At 38.6% G+C, this 14288-nt stretch overlaps 1 protein-coding gene across 1 annotated transcript in view; it reads left to right on the top strand.

Annotated features, from left to right (window-relative positions):
* The window catches only part of CDH11 (cadherin 11), a 121144-nt gene that overhangs the window by 56547 nt on the left and 50309 nt on the right, over window positions 1-14288 (top strand). The gene's annotated exons all lie outside the window — the stretch shown is intronic.

Below are 14288 nucleotides of genomic sequence, written 5' to 3'. Positions count from 1 at the left end.
AGTCTGTTATTTTGCACTCTTCCATACCCAGTAGTACTGGCCTAAAACAAAATATGCTTGTTCTTGAAACATGAGCGTATTTACAATACTACCACAAGCCTTCTTAGATACCTTTAACATTATGTCCTTATTTGAACTGAGATGCCTATAATACGGTTCAGGGGACTATGACATTATCATGCAGTGTTTAGCAGACTAATTTATATTGTTTCATAGTCAAGATAGTGATGTTCTGCTTGATGGCTGCTTTGTTTCTGTTCAAAATGTCCTTGAGTGTTCATAATCTTATTTCTGGCAGCTAACAACTTATGCTTTGTGAAATTCCTTAGTAAAGGGAGAAAACCCACCAGACAATTAAGTGTATATGCCAGGGTTTCTCAACCAGAGTTCTGTGGAACCCTCAGATTCCATGAGAGGTCACTAGGGGTTCCCTGGGAGATCACAATTTATGTAAAAAAAAAAATTCAAATTTGGGCAACTTCACATTAAAGAGGCATGTTTCATTCTTTAGTTTAAGAACACTGTTCATGCTTATATACAGGCCTATACATGAAATGAATATAATAATTTTGTAACTTCTGGCCTATCTTTGAGCCTGAATGTGCAGGGGTTCCCTGAGGCCTGAAAAATATTTCAAGGGTTCCTTCAGGGTCAAAAAGTTGAGAAAGGCTTATGTATGCCATTCATTCAAGAGCTCAGGCAAACTGGAGCAATTAGTATCATAAGTCAATAAAGCCCATTTGATAGTCAAGCAGATAGACATGTTTTAATATGTGTTGAGTCTCTACAGACCTTTAAATAATCTCAGGGTAGGGACATCTGCAAAATCACAAATGACCCGCTAGAGCACATTGCTCTGCTACGTTGCTGCTACCAAATGGAGGGGACTACTGCTTCTGGCTAGAAAAGTCTGTAAACAGGTAAACATTCAGAAAATTATATAACTTCTTTGATTTTTTAATAAAATGTGTGGCTTTTTAAAAAAAAAATATCAGGTCTTTCTATGATTTATTTATTTGTTTATTGTACAACAGATATTTTGTTGCTGTGCACTGCCTAGAATGCAAAGTGTTGTGTGTGGTTTACCAGTATTTCAAATAAGTATATTCAAGGAACTCCATAAATTAAGGAAAGGCTTGCTGGAACTTCTGTAAAACAGCCATGATGGATGTTCTGTGTGTATACATAAATGTTTTACTTCTTCTTTGAGAAGTTAAGCAGAATGAATTAATAGGTGAAAATATGCCGAACTGACATGGGCCAGATTTCTCTTAATCCATACTATATCTCAGGACCACTTGAAATATCTGGTGATAAGCAAGGGCTAGGGGATGGTGTGAGGCCCCTGTATTGCAAAGTGTTTTGTTTTGCTTTTTAATTTGTATGCTGCCAAATCTTTTAGACTCACAGAACCCTGAAGGAATATAGAAATACAGCAAAGGGGGCATAGTTAAATAAAAATTACCCTAACTCCAGTAATAATCTGCTAGTAAAACAATAGAATGGCACAAACAAACAAACAAAAAGCAGCAATTACAATGCCAAATAATTAAAAGGATATATGTGATGTGTATGTGCATTTGTACCTTTATAAAAAAACAACAACATCAAGCACATATGCATGTGAGGCAGGGCTGGGAATACATGCTTGAACTTCTCAAGCACCTTGAAAAACAAAGTCCCTTTTGCAGGGGAAGAAAACTTTTGAGAAATAGCAAGTCAAATCTTGGCACAGCGTTCAAGCTTAATCTCTCAATCATCTTTGATTTTGTTCTACAATCTACTTGCCTCCATCTATTTTTCTTCTGCCTAGCTGAAGCAGAGGAAGTGCTAGCAGAAATTTAATGATCAGCCCCTGGTGTGCTCCTTAACAAGGGCTTTCATTTCTTTGGAAACTCTATAAAAGTAAGGATTCTACAGATACAATAGAAAAGTAGAGGGAAATAGAAATAATTTGCCAGGTTTTGTACACCATCACTTCAAAACAGGAGATAGAAATGCATGCGTGTTTATGTTTTCTTTCTCTCTCAGTGGCCTTGGTTGAGAATCCATTTTAGTCAGCAGGGGGAGATAATGGATGCATGATCACAGCCTTGAAATGTCAATACAGTATTTGGTAAACAAAAGAATATGATCTAGTTTCTATAGGTTGTCTGGGCATCCATCATTATGGGGTGCATGAAGGGAATATCCAAAAGCTAGAGAGGAGTAATGTCTTTATTAGACCCAAGTAAAATGCCACATCATAGTGAGTTTCCTGGAATGCTATTTTCATTTCACACACACACAGACACACACAAAAACCACCCTCTATGGGAAGGAGAAGGCAAAATAGGACAGGAGTGCTGTAGAGTATTTAAGGACACTTGCTGAGTGAAATTGAAATCCCTTTGGGCTGTAGGTCCCTGAACCTGAACCCAGATATGGTTGAGTCCTAATGACAGTTCTGTTAGCTTGTGAGTGATTCACAACTCCAACAGTCACTTTGGATATGGATATGGATAGATATATAAGATACACACACACATTGTTCATAGCTGCATTTTGTGATTCATGGGATGCAAAAAGTCTTCCTGGACCATTGTTTGAGATGTTTAGAATATTGAAGCATCCTGTTTGTAGGATTTTGAAACAGATGCTGTTTTCATTCTGAAAATTGCAGAGGAAGGAAGAGAAAATGGATTTGTTAGCCCTCCCTCCACTCGCCAAACCAGATTCAAGCAGGAGTTAGTCCCCAGAAGTGTCCTATTGATTTTCTTGGGTGTTTGAAACTTGAAAGCTAAGAAAAGTTGTTGTGGATGCAATGCTGTTTCCTGCCTAAGTGATTCTGGGTGTACACATTGTCACTTATGTCTATTGCGCTCTCCACCCCCACAAAGGAAGAGCAAATAAGCTCTATTTACATTGACTGGCATGTAAAACTGAGTGTCCATGTGGCATTTGCATTTTCCATTTCTAACCCCATCTTTTTGTTGTTGTTGTTGTTGTTCCTGTTTGAAAAGATTTTCTCTCCTGCTGTGCTTACTCAGGAAAGAAATTTCCTGTTTCAATACCTAAATCATCAAAGCTCCCTCAAAGATGAAATATTCACATGCAATTATTGTTATTGAGACAAAATTACTGTATCGTATTCACTAAATATTCACTCCGCTTATGGATCTGGCCCGAGAAAAAGTTCCCTGATGACTTCCTCTAGGATTTAATGGGAACATGGGAAGCCAGAGAAACTCTAGACCTTTGAAGAGATGATTGCATGGTGAGATAATCCCTTAAAATGCACACGTATGCATAACATCTCCATAGCTCAATTTTGTGTCAAGCTAGAGCTGGTCCTCTATTGTACTGTAATAGGAAAGCCAGAACGTAGCTTGGCAGTGAGATGGGAACAAATGACAATCACACGAGTAAATGGCTTGAAAATCTAGCATGTGCATAATATCAGAAAACAGCTTTGCTTATTTCCTTCAATAAACTTTATTATGTCTCTATGAATTTACTAATTATTTACATTTTTTTCAAGCTTGTATCAATGAATTTCTCATCAGAAATCCTAGTGAACCCAAAATATGGTAGCAATTTCTGCACTCTATGCTTCTGTGCATATAAATAAGGCCTAGGAGATAAAAGGGGGATAACACTTTTCTCTAAATGTCATTTAGAGAATAAGGAAATTGAACAGGTTTCCTGCTGAATTCAAGGACCTATCAATTCAGTCTCTTTGGCATGGAACAGAAATGATTTTCCCTAGCCTTTGCCCAGGAAGTTTTCTTTTTCCTTTTCTTTTAAACTTCCCAGTCTATCATTCAACCTTGGTCAAGAGATGGTCATTTATCTCCCATAATTGATTCTGCTTAGCATTCTAGATCAGCCATGGTTGGTTAGATGTTTTCTCTGGTTGAGGCCCAAATAACATTGAAATTTCTCTTTTATCCAGAGTCTTGATTTTATCCCTGCTATTAGTGTACCACATTAAAGTCTTAGGATCACAGGAAGACATAACATGTTCAGCAGTCAAGGCTGCTCAGAAATGTATGATAAAGTTCTATGGTGTTACTATGATTTGCACATCTCCATATTATCCTAGGACTAATCTTTCACATATAGGTGAAACTAAATGTGGTATTAATTGCATGTTTACTTGCTAGTTTATTCATGCAATAACCAAGAGCTATACACAGTGAAATATAGTGTCTTGTTTCATAATTTTTATGCTGGAGTCCATCAGAAAAGGACTGCCCTACTATTAGTTATATTCCCATGAAAGTCTGCTAAATTTAATGATAAATAAATATGATAAGATTCCAGGAGTGTTATTAACGGTGGCTATCTTTTTGGTAATAAGGACACATTTTTGCTGTCTTAGAGCTCCCTTACAGTAGATTTAATTTGACTACATTGTATAGTATTATCTGTATCTGAATTATTTCTAATCAAGTTTTTGTATGTTGATGGGTTGATCTATGGATTGCAAGAAATATATATGTATATGCATATGTATTTTGCTTTTGTTGATCATTAGGATTACAACAGGTTGTAAAAATTAATTTTATTCGGGTAGTAATTTTTTTTTAATGTACTAAACATAAGGTTATTGTTATTAGTTGGGAATTCTATACACAAGAAACTACACAGTTACATTAGTGTGGTAGTGGGCAGAACCCAGTTTTGGTAATAGTTTTGGCAGTGCTGTGTTCATTCACAAAAAAACAACAGCTGAAGAGGCTAGCTCAAAATTAGTCCAGACTATAGTATTTTCTGAGAGCCAGTTTGGTCTAGTGGTGAAGGCACCAGGCTAGAAACCAGGAGACCTTGAGTTCTAATCCTGCCTTAGGCATGAAGCCAGCTGGGTGACTTTGGGCCAGTCCCTCTCCCTCAGCCCTAGGAAGGAGGCAATGGCAAACTACTTCTGAAAATCTTGCCAAGAAAACTGCAGGGACTTGTCCAGGCAGTCTCCAAGAAGCAGACATGATTGAACAGGTTTTTTTTAAAAAGAAAACTATTTTCTAGAAATACTGTTCAACCTACATCAAGGGGTCAAAGAACACAAGGACCAGTCTACAAGTAGTCTTCAGAGAGCATGGGGTTTAATGCAGGAACAAGCTTCTGGGTATTCTGGAGAAAAGGTAGCAAGCTATTCTGACATTTGCATCTGGGGGCTTTTAAAGTTGTTTGCAAAGCCACATGTATCTGTAATGCATCAGTGTTTCCCTGGAAAATATTCTGTTTATTAGCAGGACCTTATTCATAGAAATTAGGGGAATCATACTCCCTGCTCTGTGCAGGAATCTAGATCAAAACACCCCAACAGAGAGCAGTATGTTCATAGCCAGTGAAAGGGACCTTCTCATCACCTTGGATGACTAAGTGATTCCAGTTCTGAACTGTTCTTACAATGTGGAAGATTCCCCTAATATTCAGTCAACATTTTCTTCCTAGAATTGTTATTCTATGGACTCTGGGAAATAGAAATTTGGTCCTGGACTTCTGTTGATACTCCTTCAGGTACTTTAAGAGCCCTATCTTATACTCCTACAGTCTTCTCTTCTCAAAGCTAACAATACCCTCCAACCTGATCATCCTTGGTGCATGGAAAAGAAATGTTTCTAGATGCCAGCTTTATCAAATTAGAATATTACTGGTGGTCTTGATCATGTTCTTCTGTCTGAATCCTCCTCCAAGTGTCATATGTCCTCAGAACTTTTATAAAAAGAATATAAAATCCCACTGACACCAGTGCACCCCATTCTGAATACCTTAGAAATGAGATTTTGCTTTAAAAAACAGTCAATAAATTGATAGAAAGGCCTTCTTAAACAGCAAGCATTCCATTACTAATCTAGAACTTTGATGGGAAGAGTCTTTTTAATGCTTTTTTTAATGTACAAAGGTCTACGTTTACAAAAGACAATGTTCTCACTTTCTTCCTGACAACTTCCTGCTGCTCTCTCTTCTTGCAGCAATGGTGTCTATTATACTCTGGTTCTGTGGAAGAAAGGATATTTCAAAAAGCCCCACAGAATAGCATGTATCATTTATATTGCAGCTCCATCTCATGTGTATGGTTGTGGGAAAACCATATTGCATTCTGGATTTCACGGGCCTGAACAAAAATGTTTCTCCTGTATCTCGTAATGAAGGTTTACTTCTGATACCATTGGAAGAGGAGCAGATTCTTCATACCACTGTGGCTGCAGAAGAAAAGGTTGTTGATGGCCCTAAAAGCTGGACGTGGTTCAGTTCCTTAGTGATTTTTTTCCTGTCTAATAGTGAATATATTAATGTTAAGTATTTTTTTCTCTCATTCCCCATTTCATTTTATAACAGGGTTGCTTTTTCCCTCTCCTCAGCCTATAAGCACACAAGAAAAGGATATCCTTGTAAGTGTGACCAATTCTAGTTGAAAAACAACTCCATTTAACAACTTCCTGCACCTAGCTATGAGCACTGATTTTCTCAGGTCATCCATCCCAAGGAGACCCTCCATGTTCAGACTTCTAAAGATGGTTATTCTATATGTGCAGAGGGGTATGCAATGCAGTGGGTGACTCTGCTCATGTCTTCCATCTCTTTAGGTTAATATATCATCATGGGATTTAAAAGAAGGTTAAACTTGACATACTGTATGACCTGCAGAATTATGAGTCCTGAAATGTGTTAGTTCCTGCTGGTATTTCTTGAATAGAGACAAAGGGGATTAACAGCAAGAAAGAAAATGACTGAAGTTCTAAGGACAGGAAGAGCTACTGTGTTTAGAAAATTTATGATTCAGAAAACATATGTAAATATATGAGTTAGGCTTCTGACTCTGGTTCTTGCATAGAAAAACCATAAATAAATTCCAAGGACAAGGAAACATTAAAGGACAGGACACATGTGTATAATAAATATACATAAATGTCACTATACGTCTGACTGGGATTATAAATCAGACAAATCAGAAACATAGGATGCTCTGAAAGAGAGGAACTAAATTAAACAAGAAATCCATCAATATTCCATTTTTTCAAAACAACGAAGGATAATTTGTTTGTGTGTACAAGGGCACATTCAGAAATCTTGTGGTGGATTTAGAACGTGGCCAGAGACAGTCTGCTCTGGCTTCAGTCTAGTCATAAGTTCCTCAGTAAATCATACTCACATCAGCAGAGGTTGCTTTAGTTAAAGACATTGCTTTACCTATTTTGTGCTTCTTAAGAAATAGTTGGATTTATTTATTTTTACTCATTATACTTCCCATCAGCTGTTTATTAATTGACCTCTTAAGACAGAATTAAAATGACACTAGAATTCCGGAAGATTGTTAGCTGTCGATTTCTCCAGCCTTCATAAACATTGGCAGTGATTCTACAATTAACTTAATGGGAGGTTGTGACTTTGTGCAGGTGCAAGAAAGAGAGAAAGAGGTTTTATACTCTTGAGCTGAACATAGTGTTTCTTAAAGAAGGTGAATGTTTTGACCCTGAACTTTAATATTTCTAGAAAAAGGCTACTTTGTAGATTATACTCCCTTTTTCAAAAGTAGCTGCTAAAGTTACTCCTTGCTCTCATGTATGGTGTCTTCAGATAATGTTTGGTCTTGTGGTATTGAGGAAAGAGAACTTGGGTTATCAATACTGCTAGTGATGAGCCACATCTGTAGAAAAGCACTTTGAGGATTTTTGCTCCAAATGAAGGGAAAGAAATGAGGAGTTTGTCTCTTGAATTTACCTATCCCTAAATACAATTGTGAATTTGCAAATAATGCTTTGCAATTTGTCAGAGGTTCCCCATTCCTCCTTCAACTTTTCTACCCTATGCTCAGAGTGCTTGAGCATTTTTAATTTTTCACTTCCTCTTGATGTTTTTGTTTAGCTTATTTTTCTTGGAGGTTGATAGAGGGGACTGCTGTTGGGTTCTTTTCATTTACACATAATTCCATGGTTCTGCAGGCTCTCTGGCTGCCACACATTCCAGTCAGAAATGAGTTCCAGGTGGAAGGAATTCCCTCCTGAGATTTGACCTGGGGATTGAAAGGGTGGGAAGTCAAGGAGACAGCAGACAGCTGGAGATATGACTGTTCAAGTAAGGACAGGACATTCATACACATCTCTTGGCCTAAGTAACTGAACAAGTATAGAACCACACATCCCTTCTTTTCTTTTACAAAACAATTCAAAAGTAAGTTGTCTTTCATTAAATTTCACAAGAATAATCAAAATAATAATGAAGAGGAGGAGGAGATTTCTGCTCAGCATGACTTCCAAAGGGCATTGCCTTTCAGCCTTGCTTTATGTAATGGTGAGCATTTTTCCCCCAATTAACAGTTTGCACAAACTCCAGACTGGGGAAGACTATTAATCATATCTCTCCAAGAACAAGACTGCTCCTAAAATCTTGACTCACCAATGGTTCTTTTGAATGAATCCTTTGCTTGTGGCAAGAAAAAGCACTAGAGGTCAAATGCTCCTCTTTTTTTCAGCAGATGTTCAGATGGAAGAAAAGGCAAACTTATGGTACTGTTCAAATTTTCACTTTCACTCACTTCCTTTTGCTTTCAACTTTTGTGGATGTGCTTTCTAACAGATGATTGGCTTTCTCCAAAAAAACTGCTAATCATGCCCTTAACAATTTTTTCTTTGGATGACAAGACCAGTTTCCAAATCTAAAAAAAACCCTGAGCATGCAACTATTAAAAGGATGTTGAACACAACCGTAGAGAACAAATTAATACTTAAGGGGTTTATTAATCCCTAATTGATAGGAAAATGTTCTGCATTTCTGTTGGCTTTAGCAACCCTGACATTTACTTGTCTGAAAGACAGAGTGCGAGATTGACATTGCTATTTATAATTGCTACATACAGGTATTTGGATTATCAGCTAGACAGAGCATAAATTACAATGATTTTTGTTATGTTATTATTTTTGTTGCTTGTCTGTAGAGTGCACATGCAAAAAGGAATGCTCTTAAGTTAAATGTGACCTTGTACAAAACACACATAGAGCTGGGTGAAAATACATGAGAAAAAGTAACTGACAGTTACTTGACATGGATTATTTCCCCTACAACCACTTCCCCATATAACATCAAGAAGTACTGGAAGCTGAATGGGCAAAGCATATGGCTATATTGCAATTTGAGTACATTGTGAATTATGAATTTTGCACTTAGTTCTGAGTTGCACAAGTACACAATTATTATTTTAGAATAAACTCCTCCAAGGGCCCAGTCATTGTTTCAAATGATATTATCAATCACTAGGTTCCATAATAAGACTCCTTTGTTTAATGCTGCTTGTTTTGCTATTCCAGCAGAGTTTATATTTAAAAACAGACAGCTGGTATCACATTTATCTCAAGAGCATCTCCCTGAGGGCAGCGAAGGAACGTAAAAACCATTTACAACCATTTTTCATTTCCTGAACCTTTTAGTCTTACTTTTTTTGTTGCTTCCCCTAAGACTATTTCTATGTCATTTCAGTTTGGGGGCTGTTTTGTTTCCATTACACGTTTAAATTGTGTTTTACTAGATCCACACGGCACATGTCTGCAAATTAAATGGAGGCTGAGGAAACCGAATGGCTGTGGCAATTGGATATAAGCAGTATAGCATATCTCTCTAGTCAAAGCTGGTGGAAAGCCTGGGACAGATGCCACCATACTTTCAGGGGACAATTGAGGCAGTGGTGGGATCATGTTTATTACCACATCCCCATTACTGATGTGCCCTGATTGGCTAAGGACCCACTCATCAGAAAGAATTTTACAAGCATGGATGGTTCTGTACACTGGACACCATCACAGCCACAAAGAAGTGCAGTAACTATACTAAACCACGAAACAAACCCTATTAGTGCTTGCACCTCCCAGTTTGTGCAGGAACTTATATGAACAGCTTTAGAATCTTCTAATGTTCTTCACACTCTTCAAACTCTATAATTGGGGAAGTTCTCAGCCTGTAATACAAACAATAGAGAGCTCTCTCCCGTGTACTTTCTTTTGCTCCAATTGCCATCTGTACAAAATGCCTAATAGTGGATATGCATTTCTCAGTAACAATGATCCTCTGGATTTACTTTCCACCTTTACTGGGAAGAGGGATACTCTTTTGATGAAAGGCTGTGTGTCAGATAGAAACCAACACAAGGTTTTTTTGCAGTAGCTCCAATCTCTACTCACAGGGTATATTTGTTCTGCCTTGATTTCTAGTTGTCCTGGTTGTTGAAATACCCAGTAGGCCAATGTTTGTCAGTATTCTTTTCTTCCATGGCTCTCTTGAAAATTATCAAGGGTCACAGTGGATTATTCATTTGTTCTTTTTTTAAACAAATGAAATTATTTCAAAAATACATTTTGTATCAACAGTATGAGTATCTTGAACAATATCTGTTCCATATTACAGAAATCAAAATTCACTGAGAAGGAGGCACTTATTTTGGTATTTTAATTTTTAAGGGAAAAAACAAGCTATAGGTCAGGATATTATTAATTTATTTGATAACACAGCACTGGTCAAAGTGGTTTTAATTTCCCTAATCATAAGTGTGGAATCTAGTAGAGATACATTGGACTATTCTTCAAAAATTCACAGGCCATCAATTATATAATTGTATAATGCAGTTCTGCATTAAAACCTGGGCCATCATCTCTGTCCAATTTCCTTCTGACAGCTTTCCACTAACTCGTTAAATTTATTTCTTCATTCTCTACTTGGTTTGAGTCTCATCATGTCCAGCTAACTTTACCATTATGCCATTAATGTGGAATGCTAGATAATCTAGGGATCTCTCTTGTTCTAGTATCTTGACTCCAAAAACCTTCAATCTCATTCATGGTTATTTGGAAGGCAGATTGCAAATAACAAAAATGGGCATGCTGTAGAATGCTGCTGGAAACAATATGAGCTCCCAGGCTTCTGTAGTACAGGTAGTCCTTGATTTACAATGACATCTGAGATTGGGATGTCCATCGTTAAGTGAGGTGGTCATTAAGTGAGTCATGCCTGATTTTATGACCTTTTTGCCATGGTTGTTAAGTGAATCACTGCAATCATTAAGCAAATCTGGTTTCTCCCACTGAATTTGCTTCTTGGAAACTGGCTGGGAAGGTTGCAATTGGTGATCACATGACCCTGGGATGCTGCAACCATTGTAAATACATGTTGGTCACCAAGCGCCTGATTTTTTATCATGCAACCATGGGGACACTGCAACAGTTGTAAGCATGAGGACCTGTCATAAGTAACTTTTTTCAGTGCCAATGTAATTTCAAACAGTCGCTAAACGAAAGGTTGTAAGCTGAGGACTACCTGTACTTTCATGTAACACAGCATTCGCTTTATACACCAGTCTGTAACAAAGCTTCAGCAAAGGATCGTTACCTTGTCATGGTGCTGGAGCTTCAGCACCTCAATGATGCCATGAGCTAAACTGTGAAGGGCCACCCAAGATGGGAAGGTCATGACAGAGAGGTCAGACTAAATTCGATCCCTGGGGAAGGTAATGGCAACCCACCCCAGTTTCTTGCCGTGAAAACTAAATGGATCAGTACAACCAGAGATATGTCGGTATGCCATCGGAAGATGAGACCCCCAGGTCAGAGGATGGTCAAAATGCTACTGGGGAGGACCAGAGGATGAGTTCAACTAGCCCCAGACGTGATGACGCAGCTAGCTCAAAGCTGAAAGGACGGCTAGTGGCTGACGGTGCTGCTGGTGAACGGCGAATCCGATGTTCTAAGGATCAACACACCATTGGAACCAGGAATGTAAGATCTATGAGCCAGGGCAAATTGGATGTGGTTATCGGTGAGATGTGAAGAATAAAGATAGACATTTTGGGCGTCAGTGAACTGAAATGGACTGGAATGGGCCACTTCACATCAAATGACCACCAGATCTACTACTGTGGACAAGAGGACAACAGAAGAAATGGAGTAGCCTTCATAATTAATAGTAAAGTGTCTAAAGCAGTGCTTGGATACAATCCAAAAAACGATAGAATGATCTCAATTCAAATTCAGGGAAAGCCATCTAACATCACAGTGATCCAAATATACGCCCCAACCACAGATGCTGAAGAAGCTGAAGTAGAGCAGTTCTGTGAGGATCTGCAGCACCTACTGGACAACAAACCTAAAAGAGATGTTATTTTCATCACAGGAGACTGGAATGCTAAGGTGGGCAGTCAAATGACACCTGGAATTACAGGTAAGCACGGCCTGGGAGAACAAAACGAAGTAGGACATAGGCTGATAGAATTTTGCCAAGACAACTCACTCTGCATAACAAACACTCTCTTCCAACAACCTAAGAGATGGCTTTATACCTGGACTTCACCAGATGGACAACACCGAAATCAGATTGACTACATCCTTTGCAGCCAAAGGTGGCAGACATCTATACAGTCAGTAAAAACAAGACCTGGAGCTGACTGTAGTTCAGATCACGAACTTCTTCTTGCACAATTTAGGATCAGACTAAAGAGATTAGGGAAGACCCACAGATCAGCTAGATATGAGCTCACTAATATCCCTAAGGAATATGCACTGGAGGTGAAGAATAGATTTAAGGGACTGGACTTAGTAGATAGGGTCCTGGAAGAACTATGGACAGAAGTTCGCAACATTGTTCAGGAGGTGGCAACAAAATACAACCCAAAGAAAGAGAAAACCAAGAAGGCAAAGTGGCTGTCTGCTGAGACACTAGAAGTAGCCCAAGAAAGGAAAGCAAAAGGCAACAGTGATAGGGGGAGATATGCCCAATTAAATGCAAAATTCCAGAGGTTAGCCAGAAGAGATAAGGAATTATTTTTAAACAAGCAATGCGCGGAAGTGGAAGAAGACAATAGAATAGGAAGGACAAGAGACCTCTTCCAGAAAATTAGCAACATCAGAGGTAAATTCCAGGTCAAAATGGGTATGATCAAAAACAAAGATGGCAAGGACCTAACAGAAGAAGAAGAGATCAAGAAAAGGTGGCAAGAATATATGGAAGACCTGTATAGGAAGGATAACAATATTGGGGATAGCTTTGACGGTGTGGTCAGTGAGCTAGAGCCAGACATCCTGAAGAGTGAGGTTGAATGGGCCTTAAGAAGCATTGCTAATAACAAGGCAGCAGGAGATGATGGCATCCCAGCTGAACTGTTCAAAATCTTGCAAGATGATGCTGTCAAGGTAATGCATGCTATATGCCAGCAAATTTGGAAAACACAAGAATGGCCATCAAACTGGAAAAAATGAACTTATATCCCCATACCAAAAAAGGGAAACACTAAAGAATGTTCAAATTCTCATTGAGCGAGAATTGCCAGAGGTACAAGCTGGGTTTAGAAAAGGCAGAGGAACTAGAGACCAAATTGCCAATATCCGTTGGATAATGGAAACAGCCAGGGAGTTTCAGAAAAACATCTATTTCTGTTTTATTGACTATTCTAAAGCCTTTGACTGTGTGGACCATAACAAATTGTGGCAAGTTCTTAGTGGTATGGGGATACAAAGTCATCTTGTATGCCACCTGAAGAATCTGTATAACGACCAAGTAGCAACAGTAAGAACAGACCACAGAACAACGGACTGGTTTAAGATTGGGAAAGGAGTACGGCAGGGCTGTATACTCTCACCCTACCTATTCAACTTGTATGCAGAACACATCATGCGACATGCTGGGCTTGAGGAATCCAAGGCTGGAGTTAAAATCTCTGGAAGAAACATTAACCATCTCAGATATGCAGATGATACCACTTTGATGGCTGAAAGCGAAGAGGAACTGAGGAGCCTTATGATGAAGATGAAAGAAGAAAGTGCAAAAGCTGGCTTGCAGCTAAACCTCAAAAAAACCAAGATTATGGCAACCAGCTTGATTGATAACTGGCAAATAGAGGGAGAAAATGTAGAAGCAGTGAAAGACTTTGTATTCCTAGGTGCAAAGATTACTGCAGATGCTGACTGCAGTCAGGAAATCAGAAGACGCTTAATCCTTGGGAGAAGAGCAATGACAAATCTCGATAAAATAGTTAAGAGCAGAGACATCACACTGACAACAAAGGTCCGCATCATTAAAGCAATGGTGCTCCCCGTAGTAACATATGGCTGCGAGAGCTGGACCATAAGGAAGGCTGAGAGAAGGAAGATCGATGCTTTTGAACTGTGGTGTTGGAGGAAAATTCTGAGAATGCCTTGGACTGCAAGGAGATCAAACCAGTCCAGGAAATAAAGCCAGACTGCTCACTTGAGGGAATGATATTAAAGGCAAAACTGAAATACTTTGGCCACATAATGAGAAAACAGGACACCCTGGTGAAGATGCTG

The sequence above is a fragment of the Candoia aspera genome, chromosome 11 (genome assembly GCF_035149785.1).
Source record: "Candoia aspera isolate rCanAsp1 chromosome 11, rCanAsp1.hap2, whole genome shotgun sequence".
Lineage (NCBI taxonomy): Eukaryota > Metazoa > Chordata > Lepidosauria > Squamata > Boidae > Candoia > Candoia aspera.
The sequence above is the reverse complement of the archived record's forward strand: the minus strand, read 5'-3'. Positions and strand labels throughout refer to the sequence as shown.